The sequence below is a fragment of the Mya arenaria genome, chromosome 3 (genome assembly GCF_026914265.1).
Source record: "Mya arenaria isolate MELC-2E11 chromosome 3, ASM2691426v1".
Lineage (NCBI taxonomy): Eukaryota > Metazoa > Mollusca > Bivalvia > Myida > Myidae > Mya > Mya arenaria.
Genome location: NC_069124.1, coordinates 64,813,934 through 64,833,826, shown reverse-complemented (window position 1 = coordinate 64,833,826; position 19,893 = coordinate 64,813,934). Strand labels below are relative to the sequence as shown.

At 33.9% G+C, this 19,893-nt stretch overlaps 1 protein-coding gene and 1 long non-coding RNA gene across 2 annotated transcripts in view; one reads left to right on the top strand and one right to left on the bottom strand.

Moving 5' to 3' along the window:
* Positions 1–19,893, top strand: part of LOC128226198 (uncharacterized) — a 53,538-nt gene that overhangs the window by 4,221 nt on the left and 29,424 nt on the right. The window lies entirely within an intron of this gene.
* LOC128228178 (uncharacterized) lies at positions 6,540–18,275 on the bottom strand. Its single transcript, XR_008259895.1, has 4 exons — positions 18,171–18,275; positions 13,713–13,786; positions 8,352–8,474; positions 6,540–7,945 (listed from the first exon to the last, which is right to left on the bottom strand). It is a non-coding gene; the product is annotated as an uncharacterized LOC128228178 (long non-coding RNA).

Genomic DNA, 19,893 nt, shown 5'->3' with positions numbered 1-19,893 from the left:
ATTTAAACTTATTGTTTACAGCATCCGGATTAAGTTTGCAAATCCGGAATCACCCAATGTTTTTTATTTTTGTATTTTTAAAATGTGTTAGGTAATACTAATAAGAGATATTTTTTGTTTCCTGAAATTTAATTTAGAAATATGTTTTTTTGGCATTTAAAGTCAACTTTTTCAATGGGAGTCCCATTGGAAAATGGCCTTCCCATTGGAAAATGGCTTTTTCAAGTTTTTCCAATTGGAAAACTGGCTCTATTAAAATTGTGGGAGAATTTGGAACATAATTTTTAAAATTGAAATTGACTGTTTAATTAAGAATATTTTACACTCACTACATGAAAAATAATATATTCATTAAAAATGAAGAACCGATAGATTCATTTAAGGCATTTGTTTGCGAATCCTTCCCATGAGTGAATCTTTCCAATTGGAGGATTCCCACATTCAAAGTGGGAAAGTATGAACATTGGAAAATTCCAATTGGAATATTTGGTTAATGGGAACATTCCAATTGGAGAATAAAGTTCAGTTTTAAAATGGGAAATTTCCAATTGGAAGGACAGGTAAGATTTTGTAATGGGAACATGTAGGAAATGGGAATACACAAAAATATTGCCATATTTAAAGCAAATATTAGCAAAATGACACTTCTTACAATGTCCTTACCTGTCAACTGTCGACTTATCCATATTCCTCATCGCTGCTATACTATACAATGGTTAGCATGACGTCTAACCATCGTATTGCTTCATTAACCCTGTATCAGATACTAGTACAATTTTTTATCCGATTGAAAAAAAAGACAACCAAAAAAAATCCATCTTTCATCAATGTCACAAAAACGCTGTCTTTAAGCTTGATTACAAACATCTTGCCATTTAACCGATTATTTTCAAGGTTAAAGGCAACTAAAATTTGGTCAAGAATTAGCATTAATGAAGTTCTTTGAAGTCGAAGATATAAACTTTTTTACACTTCTATCTTTGTTAAAGACCACATGATTATGTTCATATATTTACACAAATTATAAAGGAGTCGGAGAGGTGATGGAGATCTATTGTATGAAAAGGCTTAATTTATGGTATTTATGGGTAAAAATAGTGAAGGAACGACTCGCCATACTGTCATTATTTCATGTACATTGTGCTATATGAAATTATTCTCGTTCACCAGAGTGATGGTGCCATGCGTTACACATTTGATTTATCACTATCAAACCTCTTGTAAATGAGAATGTGTGAATATGGTGTTGATAAATCAATGAATGGTTTAAAAAATAAACATTTTGAATTTTGAAAAAAAGAAGCCTGAACTTGAAGAATACTGCCATGACTAATGAGATGCAATGTGCCAGGCCGCAAAAGTTTTATCAGTGAACATATTAATAGACAATATTAAGATATTACATTCAAACAGGGAAAAAATAATATGAAAACCTATCGCTGTCGCTAAAGTAATGCACCAGTCAATGGTAAGCACCCCCCCCCCCACCCCAGGTCCGGGGGGACAGTCGGTGGTTTTGTGTTCGCGCCAAAATAGCGGGGAATTGGCCTTGGACCGACTGTGTAGCTCAGGGAATTTGGTCGAAGCGCTAGCGGTTTAAGCGCCCGGCGTGCGCCACCTCTAAAATAATCGAAGTTTACTGTTTTCATCAATATCGGAGAAACAAAGGTAATAAAATAAGCTCATAATGCACCATTTCCGACTACATACATGAGGTAGTAACCCCAAATTCCCGTAAAACAGTTTATGCCATATACTTTCGGTTCTGAGGGAGGAGCACATGTCAAAAGTTGCGCCCCTAAGTTACTACCCCTCTAACATCAATTCCTGGATCCGCATCTGCGATGTGCCATGTTTCCGCAACCTGGGAGATTTAATAAAAACGCTTCTGTTTCTGGGGCTGTGATTACGAAGTTCGTAATCACTGGTTCTGCTGTAATAAACCAAGATGATACTTGACTTCTACTACTACAAGTTACCTAGATTCACGTGCATTATTTAGCACGTTATTGCTATGTGTTTCACAAGATTTATACCCTGTGTACTGCTAATATTTAGCATTCTAAAACATTTATTGTTGAATAAGATTTTAGCTGATAGCTATTTTCTATTTTCTGAAGATGATGAAAAACATAATCTTATATATTCAACCTCAAGTCAGTTTCCTAGTCTGAATTTTGAGAGGATACAAAAAGTATTCCTGGTGGGTACAACCTTTAAGGTAAAAGACAGACACAAATACATGCATGCCATACTTTTGAGAGGCTTTGCAGTGGATTTTAGTCTGAATTCCAGGGAATATTGGTCTAAAGTCCAGCGGATTTTGGTCTTAACAATATCAACATTTATTATTTAAGACTAAATACAGAAATTTGAATGCATATTTACTTATATTTATTTAATGATCTAGAATACATACAATAAAAGAATAAATAATATATTATGAAATTATAATCAATTGTCAATGCATATGATAAATAAATTATACATAAAACAAGAGGGCCATGATGGCCCTGAGTAAAAGAGTTTAACCTTTGTTATTAATATAGCTTGTTTCTCAAAGAATATTGAACAAGAGCTGTCAAAGTATGTGACAAATGCCCCCCAATGTGACATTGATCTATGAACAAGTACATAACAAGAGCACCGCGAAACGGAGCATTATACGCCCGAAGAAGATTCGGCTTGAGGTCCTTTTAATGTAGTGATGATTTGTATAAAGTTATTTGAAAATCGCTTTATTAGTTACCAAGTTATGGCCCGGACACGGAATTGCTAACGGACGAGTAACAAAGATGTGGCCCGGACACAGAATTGCTTATGCCCCCCCATGGTGATTCTAGTCTTTGAGGTATGGACCTGGAAATTGCGCGCAACACATCCTTTTAATGTAGTGATGATTTGTATAAAGTTATTTGAAAATCGCTTTATTAGTTACCAAGTTATGGCCCGGACACGGAATTGCTAACGGACGAGTTACAAAGATGTGGCCTGGACACAGAATTCCTAACGCCCCCCCCCCATGGTGATTCTAGTCTTTGAGTTATGGCCTGGACATGGAATTGCTAACGTCCCCCCCATGGTGATTCTAGACTTTGAGGTATGGACCTGGAAATTGCATGTGACATCCTTTTAATGTAGTGATGATTTGTATAAAGTTATTTGAAAATCACTTTATTAGTAACAAAGATGTGGCCCAGACACAGAATTGCTAAAGCCCCCCCCCCCCATGGTGATTCTAGTCTTTGAGGTATGGACCTGGAAATTGCGCGCGACACATCCTTTTAAGGTAGTGATGATTTGTATAAAGCTATTTGAAAATCGCTTTATTAGTTACCAAGTTATGGCCCAGACACGGAATTGCTAACGGACGAGTAACAAAGATGTGGCCCGGAAACAGAATTGCTAACGCCCCCCCATGGTGATTCTAGTCTTTGAGGTATGGACCTGGTAATTGCGCGTGACACATCCTTTTGGACACGGAATTGCTAACAGACGAGTAACAAAGATGTGGCCAGGACACAGAATTGCTAACGCCCCCCATTGGTGATTCTAGTCTTTGAGTTATGGCCTGGACATGGAATTGCTAACGTCCCCCCCAGGGTGATTCTAGACTTTGAGGTTTGGACCTGGAAATTGCATGTGACACATCCTTTTAATGTAGTGATGATTTGTATAAAGTTATTTGAAAATCACTTTATTAGTAACAAAGATGTGGCCGGACACAGAATTGCTAACGCCCCCCCCCCCCCATGGTGATTCTAGTGTTTGAGGTATGGACCTGGAAATTGCGCGCGACACATCCTTTTAATGTAATGATACTTTGTATAAAGTTATTTGAAAATGACTTTATTAGTGACAAAGTTGTGGCCCGGACACGGAATTGCTAACGCACCCCCATGGTGATTCTAGTCTTTAAGGTATGGACCTGGAAATTGCGCGCGACACATCCTTTTAATGTAGTGATGATTTATATAAAGTTATTTGAAAATCGCTTTATTAGTTACCAAGTTATGGCCCGGACACGGAATTGCTAACGGATGGACAGACGGACAGACAGACGGACAGACGATGGAGGCCATAACATAATACGACCCTACGGGCGTATAAAAAGTTTATCTTGTCTGTATGTGTCAAATACATATTGCAAGTTATATTAAATTGCCTCTGAGCAAAAAAAAAACAATCATACTAAATGACAGCCAACACTCTTTATGTCCTCATATTCAGCATTCCATTGTGAATAAACACTTAGTGTATCTTTCACCTTAGAGGTAGGGACATGGGTCTTGCACACGACACATTGTCTTGGTATGTTGAAAACATATGGCATTTTCATTTTAAAATCTGTCCATATAAGAGAAAGTCACAGCGCGGACACGACAGCCTATAATTTCCTTCAGGTTGCCATGGCAACCAGAGTTCTGCAAGGAATTAATTTTTTTTAACAATTTTGAAAAAGCACCAACCAAGGATCATTCCTATGAAGTTTCATCAAAATTGTCCAAGCGGTTTAGGAGAAGATGATTGTAACCAATTGTTGACACTTTTCCTTTAGGTTGCCATGTCAACCAGAGTTCTAAATGGAATTAATTTCTTTGAACAATTTTGAAAAAGCACCAACCAAGGATCATTCCTATGAAGTTTCATCAAAATTGTCAAAGCGGTTTAGGAGAAGAAGATGATTATAACCAATTGTTGACATTTTCCTTTAGGTTGCCATGGCAACCGGGCCAAACAAAATTATGTGAACAAATTTAAGAGAGGTCCATGCAAGGACACTTCAAACCAAATTTGCTGAAGATCTATCAAGGGGTTCATGCGAAGAAAATGTTAAGTTTTTTTTAACTAATTTTAGCTCTGGTGGCCCTTAAAAGGGGCCAAACAAAATTATTTGAAAAGACCTGACAGAGGCCCATGCTAGGATGCTTCAAACTTGAAGATCCATCAAGCAGTTAATAAGATCAAGTTGTTTAAAGGTTTTTTCTATTTTTTGCTCTGGTGACCCCTAAGAGGGGCCAAACAAAACCATTTGAACAAAGTTGAGAAAGGACCATGTAAGGATGCTACATATCAAGTATGGAGTCATTCTGACCTTTACTTTCAGAGGAAAAGATGTTCAGTGACAAGACAATGTAAAAACAAATGACCCCTGAGCAAGGCCAATTTGACCCCGGGACAATAATTTGAATACCTTTGGTGTAGGTCCACTAGGTAACACTATATACCAAATATGAAAGCTCTAGGTCTTATATTTTGGAGAAGAGGATTTTTAAAGTTTTATTATATAAGACTATATAAAAACAAATAACTTTCAGGGCGGGGCCAATTTTGACCCTGTGGCAATAATTTGAACAACTTTGATAGAGGTCCACAAGATGATGTTGTATACCAAATATCTAATCTCCTGGCCTTACGGTTATGGAGAAGAATATTTTTAAAGATTTACTATATAACACTACGTAAAAACAAGGACCCCCTAGGCGGGGTCAATTTTGACCCTGTGGCAATAATTTGAACAAATCTGGTAGAGGTCCACTAGATGATGCTGTATACCAAATATCTAAGCCCTGGGCCTTACAGTTTCGGAGAAGATTTTTAAAGATTTACTATATAACACTATGTAATGAAACTAGTGACCCCTGGGGCGGGGCCATTTTTGACCCCAGGAGAATAATATGAACAAATTTTGTAGAGGACCACTACATGATGACACATACCAATTTTCAAGGTTCTAGGCCTTGTGGTTTTTGAGAAGAAGATTTTCCCTATATAAGTCTATGTAAAACAAGTGACCCCCGGGGCAGGGCCATTTTTGACCCCAGGAGGATAGTTTTAACAATTTTGGTAGAGGACCACTAGATGATGCTATATACCAAATATTAAGGCTCTAGGCCTTGTGGTTTTGAAAAATAAGATTTTTAAAAGTTTTTCCTTTCCGTTGCCATGGCAACCAGAGTTCTGCATGGAATTCAATTCTTTGAACAATTTTCAAAGGGGACCACCCAAGGAACATTCCTGTAAAGTTTGGAAGAAATTGGCTAAGCGGTTTATGAGGAGATGTCGTTTAGAGTAAAAGTTTACGGACGGACGGACGACAGACGGACGCCGGACAAATTGTGATCACAAAAGCTCACCTTGTCACTATGTGACAGGTGAGCTAAAAACATTTACTTATTAATTATTATAGCACTGCGCATAGTAATATACTTTTCATTTTTTCATTCCCCCCCCTGGGAATATATGGCATACACAAACCAAACTTATACTCTCAATTGTTTCAAATGAACATTATTATTTATTAACTATTTAAATTCAATTAGCATTCACATTTAGTCAAGTCACCATGATTTGCATTTGAATTTTTGCTATTTGTAACATTAGACATACCTTATATACTTCATTTGTACCAAAATTAAACAAATAACGATCTGTATTATAAGATAGCATAATTTGAAAAAAAGAAAAAACAACAACTTTTATTACTTAATTAATTGCTTAAACAATAAACATACATTTTTCCATCCTTTTTTATGAAATTCAAAAGCCATTGCATTACTCTTCATATTGACAAACAAGAAATAAAAATAGTTCATGTATGTAATCATCTATTTTATTTAATTTAAACAATCATTTGATATCATTATAATTTAGTTCTTACAAATCATGTAAGTAATTTCACTTTCAATAAATTGAGAGTTAATAAACAGTCACATGACAAATTCCTTTTATTGGATCTTCAATGTCAGATGGAAAGCTATTATTAAGGACCCAAGTGATGTTTGTTCCTGCATCTGAACTGCCTAAATGCAGCCAATTAGAAATTTTGCATTGAATGTTACATATTTGGGTTAATTAAGGGCTATAATCCCTGTCCCGACAATTTTGAAGATCGAACTTAAGAAAAGTTATTGACTGGCTAAAAGAAAAATATAAATTGAGGAATATAGGCAATGTAATCTTTACAGATATACAAAAATGATTCGCAGATACATATTTAGACTTATCAACATTTTACTTAATATCAGGTTCTTACAAATTATTTATAATATTATTCTTCATATACATACACATTATTTAGTAAACAGTACTGTTTCAACAATTCAAACAAATACATAGTTACAAATCAAATGTTGCTGTATTATGGCAAACACTTGGTGTTCTATCAGTACTTTAACTGAACTGGAACCTCAGATCAACCCATAAAGAAATGGAGTCTAGAAACTTCCCACTCGCCTGCCTCTTGGAACAACTGGGCCATGATTTTACCAGTTACCAGTAAGTGTTCTTTTAGACCATCATGTTGGTCAAAAATGTAATCAGACAAATCAAGACTGTCCGTAACTGGAAATCGGACCTGTTTCAATACATAGGCCACACTTTTTTTATCCAACTCCTTCCAAATGATTTGTAGTGACATGGACATTCCTCAATCTAACTTCTGCAGTGACTTCATTCATTCCTTTAGTCAAATACGGACAGTGTGAGCTGTTGAGATAGACAGCTCCTGTGACATCACATTTTATTGTGAAGAATGTCCAGCATAGATGGCTTGTCATCTAATGTAGCTAATATGTCCGCCCGGTCAGCTCAATCGGTAGAGCGTTGGACTCTGAATTGGACATCCCGGGTTCGATTCCCGGGCGGACCAGGTCACCTCTGTTGTGATTGGTTATGAAATCCTATCTACGACCATTCGCACTGTACCACTGCACCTGGCATGTACAGAAGCTGTCAGTTCCTTGCAGAGGTGAAGGCACCTAGTACTGGTTCTGCCCAGGATAGGCGTGCGGTGGTTGAACTGTCACTCTGGGACCCTTCAATGTGCTCACGCCGGGACCCGGAGTATAAACTACTAACACCACCACCTGGCAGCCTGCTCTGAAGCTTGTCCATAGCCCCATATGTGTGGCCAGTCATCCATTATCCCCATTTTAATGATAATCTGAAAATAATCCCAAGCACATTTATATGCATATTTATTATATCATATCCACTTCTATACACTTATCTTCTCTAGGATGTTCAAACAGGCTTGATGTGACAATACAAAATGTGAAGACAAATAAACAGTGAGATACAACAAGTATATTGAATTTTCTGTCTGATTTAAAATGATTTGTAATATAAACAGGACAGGTGAAACTTCCTATTCGACAAATATCTTTTTTTTATTGTCATTTCCAAGCATTTTTTATGATTAGATTATTTAATATTTCACAACTTAAATACTATCAGGAAGTCATAAGATTAACCATCTATATATATATAATAAATCATATATATATATTTAATATATAAAAACAAGTCATTATACAAATGATATACACAAATTAAAAAGGTATTTATACTTCTGAAACACTGTTGCACAAGCCACTGGGCACAAAGAGGTTGATGAAGGTTTTCCTGATGCCCTTTGAGGTTTCCCCACAATAATGAGAAAGATGACCTCTGAGAGAGATGGTGGTTATTTCCTGAAACATTAAATTTATACATGTTGTATATAATTTAAAAAAAAGGACACTTGACAATATACAGAATGCTGTACATAAAATTCATAAGTCCTATCAATAAATGCTTTTGAAAAATTCCAGAACATATAAACAGCAAAACCCAAAACCTCTTGATTTTGTTCTCAATTGGCCAACAGGGAAGTATTTTTTTTTCAAGAATCCATGAAAACCAGTGATATAAAACTGCTGACAAAAAATTAGATCATGCATTTTTCTTTAACTGTTAGTAATAGTTTAACCCACAAAACATTGGCTTTCAAACGAAAATATGCAAATCTGCGATATGATCTATGTCAGCAGTCTTTTATCATTGGTTTGCAGATACTATTAAACCCAAAAATTTGCTCTTTCCAAGACAAAAAAAATAAAAAAGTTTTAAAAACGGTAAATTTGTGAGAGTGCATGCAGCTTTAATAATAATTAATATATTCTTGTAATGAAGCTGTTATGTGCTAAAAATAGAACCCAATGAAAAATAAGCATATCCTAATAAGCCTAGCTTTAATATTATGAAGTATTTACTGAATCAAATAGACATATATAGGCAAATGACTGAAAAGCTACCATAATTAAAGCTGCACTATCACAGATTAAACATTTCGACAACTTTTTAATTTTTGTCTTGGAACAAGCCAATTTTTGCTACAATCCATGGAAACCAGTTAATAAGACTGCTGACAAAAAATTAGATCGCGGATTTTTATATTTAAGTTCATAAATTGATGTTTTATGCATTTTTCTTAAACCGTTAGTAAGGTTTTAAGCTCTAACATTTTCGAAAATATGAAAATCTAAGATCTGTTTTTTTATCAACAATCTTACATCAATGGGTTGCAGATATTTACGCAAAAATTTGCTCTTTCCAAGACAAAAATAAAAAAGTTGTAAAAATGGTAAATCTGTGAGAATGCAGCGTTAAGAGTATTTTTTAAACTTATAATGAAAGTCATTTGCATTTATTTTACATAAGCACGAAAACTAATGTGTTATTTATTCTGAACTCCTTTATAAAAATGTAGGACAAAACATCCCATGTCATTTTTGACTAAGGGGACAAAACACGTCCAACCCATTTAGACAGGGTTGACAAAACAACCCAGATCATTTTGACATGGTGGACAAAATAACCAGGAAAATATTGGCAGTTCAAAAAGTTAAGACCCCCCTCCCATCCTACCAACACTTGAAAGATTAAAACTAATTGGCCATTATCAAGATGTGTTTTATTACCCCCAATTAACACCCTTTTTCACTTAATTTATTAGGTTTAGAATTGTTACTATGGAGATCTTTATCACAGCATAAGGAAGACACAGTGACTTTAATCATAAGGATTTGCTACAAAGCTACAGTACAATATTAAGTTCAGCATTATGATAATCCTTACTTCAAAACACTCTTCTTAAAAAGGTGTTCAAGGCCAAAATCTAATATTCATATTCATTACAGGCTGCTTTGCATGACAATTATTAATTTCAGATATTTGCTTTAAGCAATTTATTTTTAATTATAAAAACACTTTCTCATAGTTTTCATTTTTCTTTTTGATATTGACATGTTAATATTAAAGGGGCCTCATTTGTTTTTAATATTTACGTTAGTCTTATATTAAAGCTGCAACCTCACAGATTGAACGTTTTGACAACTTTTTTTAAAATTTTTGTCTTCGAACAAGCGAATTTTTGCGTAAATATCTCCAAACCAGCGATAAAAGACTGCTGACAAAATATCAGATTGCAGCTTTTCATACTTCCATCCAAAATTGATGTTTTATGCATTTTTCTTAAACTGTTAGTAGCAGTTTAAGCTGTAAAACATTAAATTTGGAATGGAAATATCAAAATCTGAAATATAATCTTTAGTCAGCAGTCTTTTATCACATAAGCAGGTATTTACACAAAAAAATTCTAATACATAAAGTTTAAACAAAAAATAAAAAAGTTGGAAATCAATACATACACAAGTTGACTAACATATATTTTGAATAATAAACCTTAAATTACTTTCCAAAGAATGCATTTAAGGAAAAGTTACTTACTGAAAACAAGACTGTAACAATGCATGTATTTTAAAGTGAAAACGCATATATATTATGTATTTTAAAAATGTAATCCTTTATACTTTTTACTCTTTCTGTTTTTAAAAAGGATGTAACCCTAACCAAATCATTTTATTTTTGGCCCTACTATAACACAATCAAGAATTTAGCCCCACATTCCAGAATGCAGGGCTTAAATTGTGTTATCATTTTGATCACTGACATGACATCATTGACAAAATAAGGATTCAAAAATCTTTGTTTCCGCCCAACTGACCCTATTTTTATCCTTCTGATCCTTTTTTGTTTTTGGTGTTTTGATCAATATGTGCTTTTTTAGTAAAGACCTTAATAATTCCCTGATATAGGTCAGTTTGCCAAAGAAACATGGTCCTAAAAAAAACAACAGTTACCGTATGCCTACCTTTTTTGATATTTAACTGGAAACTATGAATACTTTTTTTTGGCCTAAGCAACAATTTTTCTTTGAAGCCAGTGTGCATGTGCATACTGTGTATTTTTTTACTTAATTACATTGTATTGTCTGCGAATTACCAATATCGAATCCATTGTCCTATTTAACAGGATAATGGTTTTGATATTGGTCCCATGTATTATCATTATAAAAAGTGTAGGAATTTTATTCAAAACCATTTGCAAGATGTGTCATGTTTGGTGTCAATATTATGCTTGAATGATCATATTTTATATTTGTCATTGTTAGATATTTAATTTGTATAAGAAAATGAGCAATAATAAAACCTCTAAAGTTTTTTCCTCAGTTGGTAAGAATTACACCTGTTGTTGTTGTTGTTGGGTTAATAAAAGTCTGCTTGCCTATGGCTCCATTATGGCTTGACCCTGTCACACCCCCTAGTGTGACTGAAACATATTTGTGAGGCCAAAGGGGGATCTATCTTCATTGAATGTCAGTATTTATTTTAGCTCCACCCCTTTTACTTGACCTGGCATCGCCCCTTTCACTGAACCTGACATCTGATTGGCTGAATGAATATGCCTTTTCAAAAAAGTTTCCTTATGACTGACAGCCCCCACCCCCCACAGAGAAAGACTGGTCATTTGAGACAATCACTATCATATTTTGAAAAGGCGGCTATATGCATGACTATGAATTGGCTTGTAATTGATTTAAGATAATGATCATTATCTGCAGTTATGCACTTAAATTCATAAAAAATTCATGTTCCTTATACTATGAAAATTTTGGAAGAAATACATGACTGTCAATTTAGAATTGAACTTAATTTCCATGTAAATATCCTTAAATTGTATAACATGTCGAAGGCAAAATGTAGATTTTCACAGATTGATACAATTGCTAAAAGGCATGTTCATTTTTTCAAGATAATGACATTAATAGAAGGTTTCTACTTTGTGTAAGGTTTTCTGAATTTAAACATTTTTTTTTGTCTTCAAGTCTCTTAACATTACCAAATAAAAAGAACTGTCCTCCAGTTTGTATTATGAAGAATAAGATGTAATTTGGAAGTAACTGTAATTTGTTACAAAGATGGTTTAACCAAAACTTAATGAAAATCCCACATTGATTTCGTGCATTTATATATATATATATTTATATATATATATATATATATATTAATACATATAGCCCGGAATAGTTGTAGCCCGGAATTATAGCTATTCTAGTTTTTCCGACCTAATCCTCCGGTACAAACAAAATTAAACCGTTGTAATATACACACATTACTTCGGAAACAATAGAGTCATTGGACTGTTACATGAATTTCAATAGCTAGAAATTCACCTTTTATTTGTTACTTCCGGGCTATATGTATTAACATAACAGGGTTTTCCCATGCTGGTACAAATAAAAGGCTAATTTCGAGCTATTGAAATTCGTGTAACAGTCCAATGACTCTATTGTTTCCTACGTATAATTCCGGGCTACAACTATTAAGAGCATATACTATCACACTCATCTGATATATTGGGGATTAAATTTATGTACCAGTACATTATCTTACAGAATGATAGTGATAGTCATTATCAAATTATTATCCTGATTAATAAGTAAGTTGTTGAGTGAAAACTATTTTTAAATTGAGACAATAAGGTGGATGACATGTTAAGTTATTGAAAGCTTTGAAGATTTTATACAAAAGTTATAAGTTGTCTCAATTTATGATTTCGAAAACCATTAAATTGGCAGGCCTAAGCATCATGAGCCACTCACAGACTTTGATGGAATTGGTAAAAGACAAAAAATAAATATTTACTTTCTTAGTGTTGCAATGCAAAAGATACTGGGCCTACTTTCTATCGAGTAAAACATTCTTAATATATATTTAGCTTTTTTCCATTTGCCAAATAATGGAAAATTATTTGAACTTGATTTTGAAAAATAATTATTTTTTATCCTGACTATATAATTATTTAGTCTTTAAAACTTAAGACTCTCTTCCTTTTAAACTCTAAAATATCTTTAAAAATAAAATAAAATACATTTAAACCCATTAAGATTTAATTAATTATTTAAACAGGCCAGTCTGCACTGCCTTTTCAGTAAGGATTTTAGTCAAAATCATATCTTCGTAAGAACATGACAGTACACCATATGTAATTATGACCCCCCCCCCCCCATAATTATGCATATTATGCATATTTGTATACATGTATTAGCTAGACAATATACAACGATAAGTGTATTGTATATATTAGTAAGCAAATAAATGCATTAATAAATAAATAAATACAGATTTATACTGGTAAATAGATTTATAAATATAAATATTTTAGGAAAGATAAACATTAGATAAAAAATATTATCAAAGCCTTTTTAGCCATATTGTATTGGCTGGTGGGGTTACTCAAAATTACCGTGCATGGTCCGCTTACAACCAATTAAATATTTTCAATAGCTCTGAGAATGATTCATACAATCTTTGATATGATGTCAGTTTTTTTTACATGGCATGGCTTGACTTGATCAATATAAATTTTATTTATATGACTTGCACAATTCACATGACTTTTCATATATATCCTTTAAGTTTTGTGTGATAATAGATCTTTGATCTAAATTTGTGATTCAAAACTTAAAGATACATATATATATATATTTACTGCTTCGGAATCACACTTTACACACAAGACATGTTAAAATAGATTATTGTACTCACTGTTTTTTAATTTAAGTTTATTCATCAAACTCTGTCACTCTAGCTGTCTCTGTATTATCAGCATCACACATCAACTAAAACAAAAAATAATAAGAATTATAACAAGAAAGGTTCAAGTAGTTAGAAAATATATGGGCTGTCATTGGACATATAATATAACAATTTACCATGATTCCATGAAATATTTTTACAAATTAGCAAACCTGAAATCCTTTGTATTTTTTTACATCTTTGTGAGATTTTGCATAAAGCATCTATCTAATTCTTTGTTAATTTACCACATTAAAATTTATTGATTAACTGTACTTTTATTTATTTTATAAATATCTTATATGTTGTGCACCAGTCAATTGTAACCCTGGCGCCCCCAGGTCCAGGGAATAGCGGGGACTTTGACTTTCGTTCCAGCCAACCCTGGGTCTAATCCCCTCCCCTGCGGGAACGAACTGATGGTAAAACCCCGGCCAAATGCCCCTGCACACCAGAGACTCTATATAAGGCCCAATCTCAGCTAAATTTGGCTCAAAGACAAAACCACTGCGGTCACCCGGCCCTGCGTGGCCACATAGAAAGTAAAAACACGGCCCATTTCCCGACTATTCCCAGTATACCCCCAGACCGGGGGGTGTGCGTGGTTAGTAACCATTACAATTGACTGGTGCATTGGTTATAATAACTGAGAGGCCTCAAAGATGCTCACATGACTGTGACCTTTTTGACCTTTTAGCAGATTAGAACAAAGAAAGGATTTTTAAGAAATATACTCAATGAAACAGAGTGAAACTTTATTCAGGGGCTATACACCGTATGATGAAATAGCGAAAGAAGAGAAAATTGTCGAAAACTGACATGAATTTGGTATCAATGTGTACAATGCATTGAAACTAACTAACTGAAGTACCACATAGTTTACAATTAATTGATTTTTCACATTTTTTTTCCATTAAAAAAGATTACTAGGTGGGTATACCTAGTATAATTAATTTTTATGTGTGATTGGCTAGTCGATGTTATCACTTAATGTTACCAAGCTAGGTATATATTAAATCAAATAAACAAATGTAAACTTTCATAGCAGTAGATACAACACTGGACTGCAATTTTGGCGACCACAGTTTGAACCCGGTCTCTGTTATTTTTTCTTTACATTTTGATATTTTTTTACCAATTATGATATCAAAAGGATAAACATTTTATTGAATAATTGTCCTGTATACTGGGACTGACCCTACTGTTTGTATAGTCCATTGGTTAAAGAAAATAGATTAAAAAAGAGAAAAAAATAATTGTAAAGTGTGTGTTTAAGGTAGCACTACCCTAATGAAAACCTACACTTGAAATGCTTCATTTTAATGTTTTATCCTTTATTGTTAAGCACATACCTACACATCTTTTGTGGGTTCATGTGAGCAGTTCAACTTCAAAGCAACCCAGAAGCTGACATACATGCCATATCCCCCGGAGGGGGAAAAATCCCCCGGAATTTCGACCCATCCCCCGGTCTCCCGGAGGGGGATGAAAATTCCCCGAAATTAAAAAAAGTGTGTTTAAAATTATGCAAAATTATCACAGGGTTTAATTATATATGCCTGTTTGCAGTTATAATGCCCTTCTTGTCTTAATTGGACTATCAACTGATGGTGTGTTTTAACAACACCAATTGGGTGACACTTAATAAGTCAGCAGGGCACATTTCATGCATTGTTTTGATTGAAACTGTCAGAATTTGCATAAGAAATGTCAATTAGACTGGTCAGATAAAAGGACGATTTTCATTGGTTAAAACTATAGGTTTTATCCAATCAGAGAGGATGTAACAAATTAAAGTGTTTAAACATGTGTCATTGTCATCAAAATGATTTATGATTTAAAGGTGACAGTACATTATTTGGTAAAGAAAAGGATTAAAATAACTAATAGACAATGCTGTTCTTTGTTATGACCCACTAATATGTTTACATACATGACATGACCTTCATCTCAAATATCGGAAAATAACAGAACTTCCAGAAGAGAAACTGAAAGTAGAAAATTCGGATGAAATGACTTTTATTTATTTTATTATTATGGTGGTGATGTTTTTTATTTTTTGATGAATGCCAAAAGATGATATGTTTATGAACTTAAACAATAAATTATGCATTTGCTTTTTATCAGAAGCAAACAAATCTGACTATTTGGGAATTGAAATGAAAAATATTGATAAATCATTCCATTCTCTCTATTAGTCTGAAAGTCATCATTTATGATCATAATGAGCAGATTTTGTATCCAATTTTAGAGGAAGGTAAGCCCATTAAATTGTCTCTGAAACATTTTTTTTTACTGTGAAGTATTCTATTTTGCAAGTGAGTGCTTTTGTATTATGCAATATGGCTGTGTCTCATTAAAATATAGATGAAGTGCTGGAAAAAGGGGTAGACAAGGTAAATTGGCACGTGTGTCATGCCCGTAATGCTACATGGCGATGATGAAAATTCTCTGGTATGTGACCCAAATCCCCTTAAATTCTGGACATAATCCCCTCGGGAGTCTTTCAAAATTATGGCAATTTGTTTTTTTGTACTTGCGTCTTAAAATACTCTGAAATTTTGTCAAATTAGACCTGCTAAAAAAAAACCCTGAATACTACCAAAATCCCCCTGAATTTTCAGACTTTTGAACATTAATCCCCCTGAATGGTCTCAAGATAATATGGCATGTTTGGAAGCATCTATTTATTTTCCATTTCATTAGCTTACATTTTTCAACAGTAGTTTTATTAGAAAATAGTTATTTTCTTATACCGAAGGTAAAACATACTGTTTTTTTTTTTTGCATAATGTTCCTAAAAGTTTAAAGATATTTCATATTGATAAGGAACAGGTCATGAGTATTTTTTTAACTTGTTGATTTCGCTGTAAAATGACATTCACAAGCTAAATCTTAGTAGACCAAAGAATTGTACGTTTACGGATTTTTGTATCTTTTTTGATATGGCAAATCCTTCACATACAAATTGTTTAGTATCAAAAGTGGGTAGTTATTCCGATCGGGATTCTGGGTTAAAGCATTTAACATCTCAAAAATATCATAAAACAAGAAATATTACCAGATTATGTAATTTTATATCAGTTCCATACATAAAAATGTCATATCCTATGAATAATTATGAGTTTGACGTTTATTTTTCATTTCTTGCTGTCAAAACATAGCGATATATACATGAAGGGCACCTGCAAGGCTTCAGGGCATAATTTTTAAACAATTGGAACATTTCGGCCATGGCTGAGTTGTTACGATTGTATTTACGAGGTCTATCTAGAAGCTTGTCAGTGGTGGCCGAGTTATTACGATTGGGTCAAGTTGTTCCGCTTGGCATAATTGTTGTCTGTGTCAGTCAACTTTTGTTTTATTGGAAAGGTAAATAATGTGTTTTAATGCAAAATAACTTTTCACTTACATGGTAAAGTATGAATATAAACCTTTATGATCAATTTAAACCATAAAATACTTCACTTAATACAATTTCAATATTTTTCAAAACACCCCCGGTTTTTGCACAAGCCCGTTAAGAAGTTACTGGCTAAGGTCACAAATCCGAACACTTTCTGATGTTTTTTACAATTATCTTGGAGAGTTTATGTTGTCGTAAGTTAAACTTTCGTATGAAACATCTTTGGTTCATGTGAAAACAGCTGTCAAAGTACAGATTCACGATCTCGTCAATATTATGTCGAAAATCGTTCAATTTTATGGATAGTAAATCACCCTTCAAAATACGCTATGGAGGGCACAAATACCGAACACTTGAAAAGCGAAAATACATGGTCATACAATTATAATTAAAAAGTATGCTATAATAAATAAATGGCATTTTTTAGAAAAATGCTTAACAAAACAAGATGAAACTTCGCAAGTGTGACCAAGGCAAGCCTCTGTATTGATCTAGATCATCGAAGTAATCGATCACGGTAAACAAACGCGTGTTTTAGCCGGTGTTCAGGATTTGTGCCCTGTTAGGAAATGTACCGTCAACCAGTAAGGATTGGAAGAATGTATTACACGTCTATAAATTTAGACTGGGGGGGGGGGGGGGGGGGGGGGGAGCTACAATAATAAGCGATTAGGGATACTTTTTTTATTATTTTGACATTTCATGTGTATCCCTGTAACTGCCATAGTCTTAAAATCGTCAAAAGACCCATTGACGGTCATTTAGGTGGACTATGGGGGGGGGGGGGGACATGGTTACAATTGACTGGTGCAACCACTGGGACACCATTTTTTATTATTTTGATATTTCTTAAAATACTCGTTGACGGCTATTTAGGCAGAGTAGCCCCACTCCCTGTCGAAGTGTGGATAAGAAGAGGACTGTTTCAAGTGAACGTTCTTTACGAGATGTCCTACTTATTGACTGTTTATATATTCAAAAATCAAGACAAAAAATCAAATGGAAAAAAATAAATGACTTACCAATGGGTGTTTGAGATATCCATTTGGCACCACTTTAGTGCCATTCATCGCTCTTCAAAGCTCCATAAAACAAAATCATTCGTCTAACACATTCCCGACATCTTAACACAGATGGTATTGATTACTGTGACATGTTGGTGTTAAACCGGTTTGAAGGTGCATTCACTCGAGTAATAAAGTCAAAGATGCACTCTTAAGTACTGCCAGATAAGGTTTACCACAATTAAGAATGTTGTTTCAATATTCCTAAAAGAATGAATAAATGTCGAAAACAATGGTTCTTATGAAGGATATCGAGTTAAATTTGAAAGAAATGAGCATTACACACGGTATTTCTACCTTATGAGACTATAGTAGACCACAATAAATCTTTTAGCATTTACCAATCATTTAATATTTTTTGCGCTTTCTGCTATTAAAAACACGGTTACAATCTTGTTATCAGTAATAAATATTTTCAATAAATGCATTATTTAGTATGACGTTAAAGGTTTATCAGTCACAATTGATGTTTGTTATATATGTGTATGTATTGATTTTGAATAACAGTGTCACTAAACAAAAAATAAACAAATTTACGCAATTTCACAACCTTTTTTCCAGTTCTTCTGGATTACCCTGTATCCCCTGCCTCGAAACGAAAAGTTAACTTGGACGACATCGGTACGTTGTGGTTGGGGGGGGGGGGGTCACCCCCCCCCCCTCCTTCTGGCCACTAGTGCAATTGCAAAATTAATTTTGATGCGTGAGGGATATACTTAAGCGACGATGTTAACCATTGCTTCAATATTTATGCATGCATATATGTACTTGTTGGCATTTTGGGTGCCTCATTTCTACATCAAACCAGGTATGAGTTTATTGTATAAGTTATAGCTCGTAGTTTGTAAAATGTGGTTCTTTAGCAAATTTGTTTTAAATACGAAATTAAAGGTGTTGCTTCCAAGGTATGCATGATCAAAATATCCATAAATTATGTATGAGTCCCTTTTGCTGAGTGGTTATGCTATTTATTTGTCCATGACGTAAAAAGCGTAGGTTCACCCCTGATTAAAACAAGACTTTATTTTCATACTTTCATTGTATTTTGTTCTGCAATTTCAGTATCAAAGAGTTAACTAATTATTTCAGACACATTACCTGGAAAATGATTATTTGGTGCCAATGAGGTACGAGTCCCTTTAAGAATGACAAAGTGTTTTTACAATCAGCTAGATAACAAGTTCATTTTTTCCACATATACAAGATGATTTACAAGTAATCATCATATGTGTATTTTTGCTTCACTGCTATCTTGTAGGATGACTGGCTTATATACTACTACCGGGTATGTAGTAAAGTGACAACATGGCATTAATTACCAATAGCGTTTATTTTGTATTGCAAAATTCACCAGCCTTACATGTTTGTACAGTTCGATATTTTTTTCTAAAACATATACTAGTATTACTATTTGAGGAAGGCATTGGCACATGATGCATGTTAACATTCTAAAATGCCTTGCAGCATTTTTAATGGTGTTTAGCTTGGACCAGCTCAAAACCAAATAATAGGGGTTGGAAAGTCTTTGGTTTAGGAGTTAAAAAGTCTTTAATATGGTTATTAAAATAATTCAACTAGGGGTTGAAAAGTCTTTGTTATAGGAGTTAAAAAGTCCAAACAGGTAGGGGTTGAAAAGTCTTTGAAATAGGGGTTTAAAAGTCTAAGGGTTGAAAACTGAAAA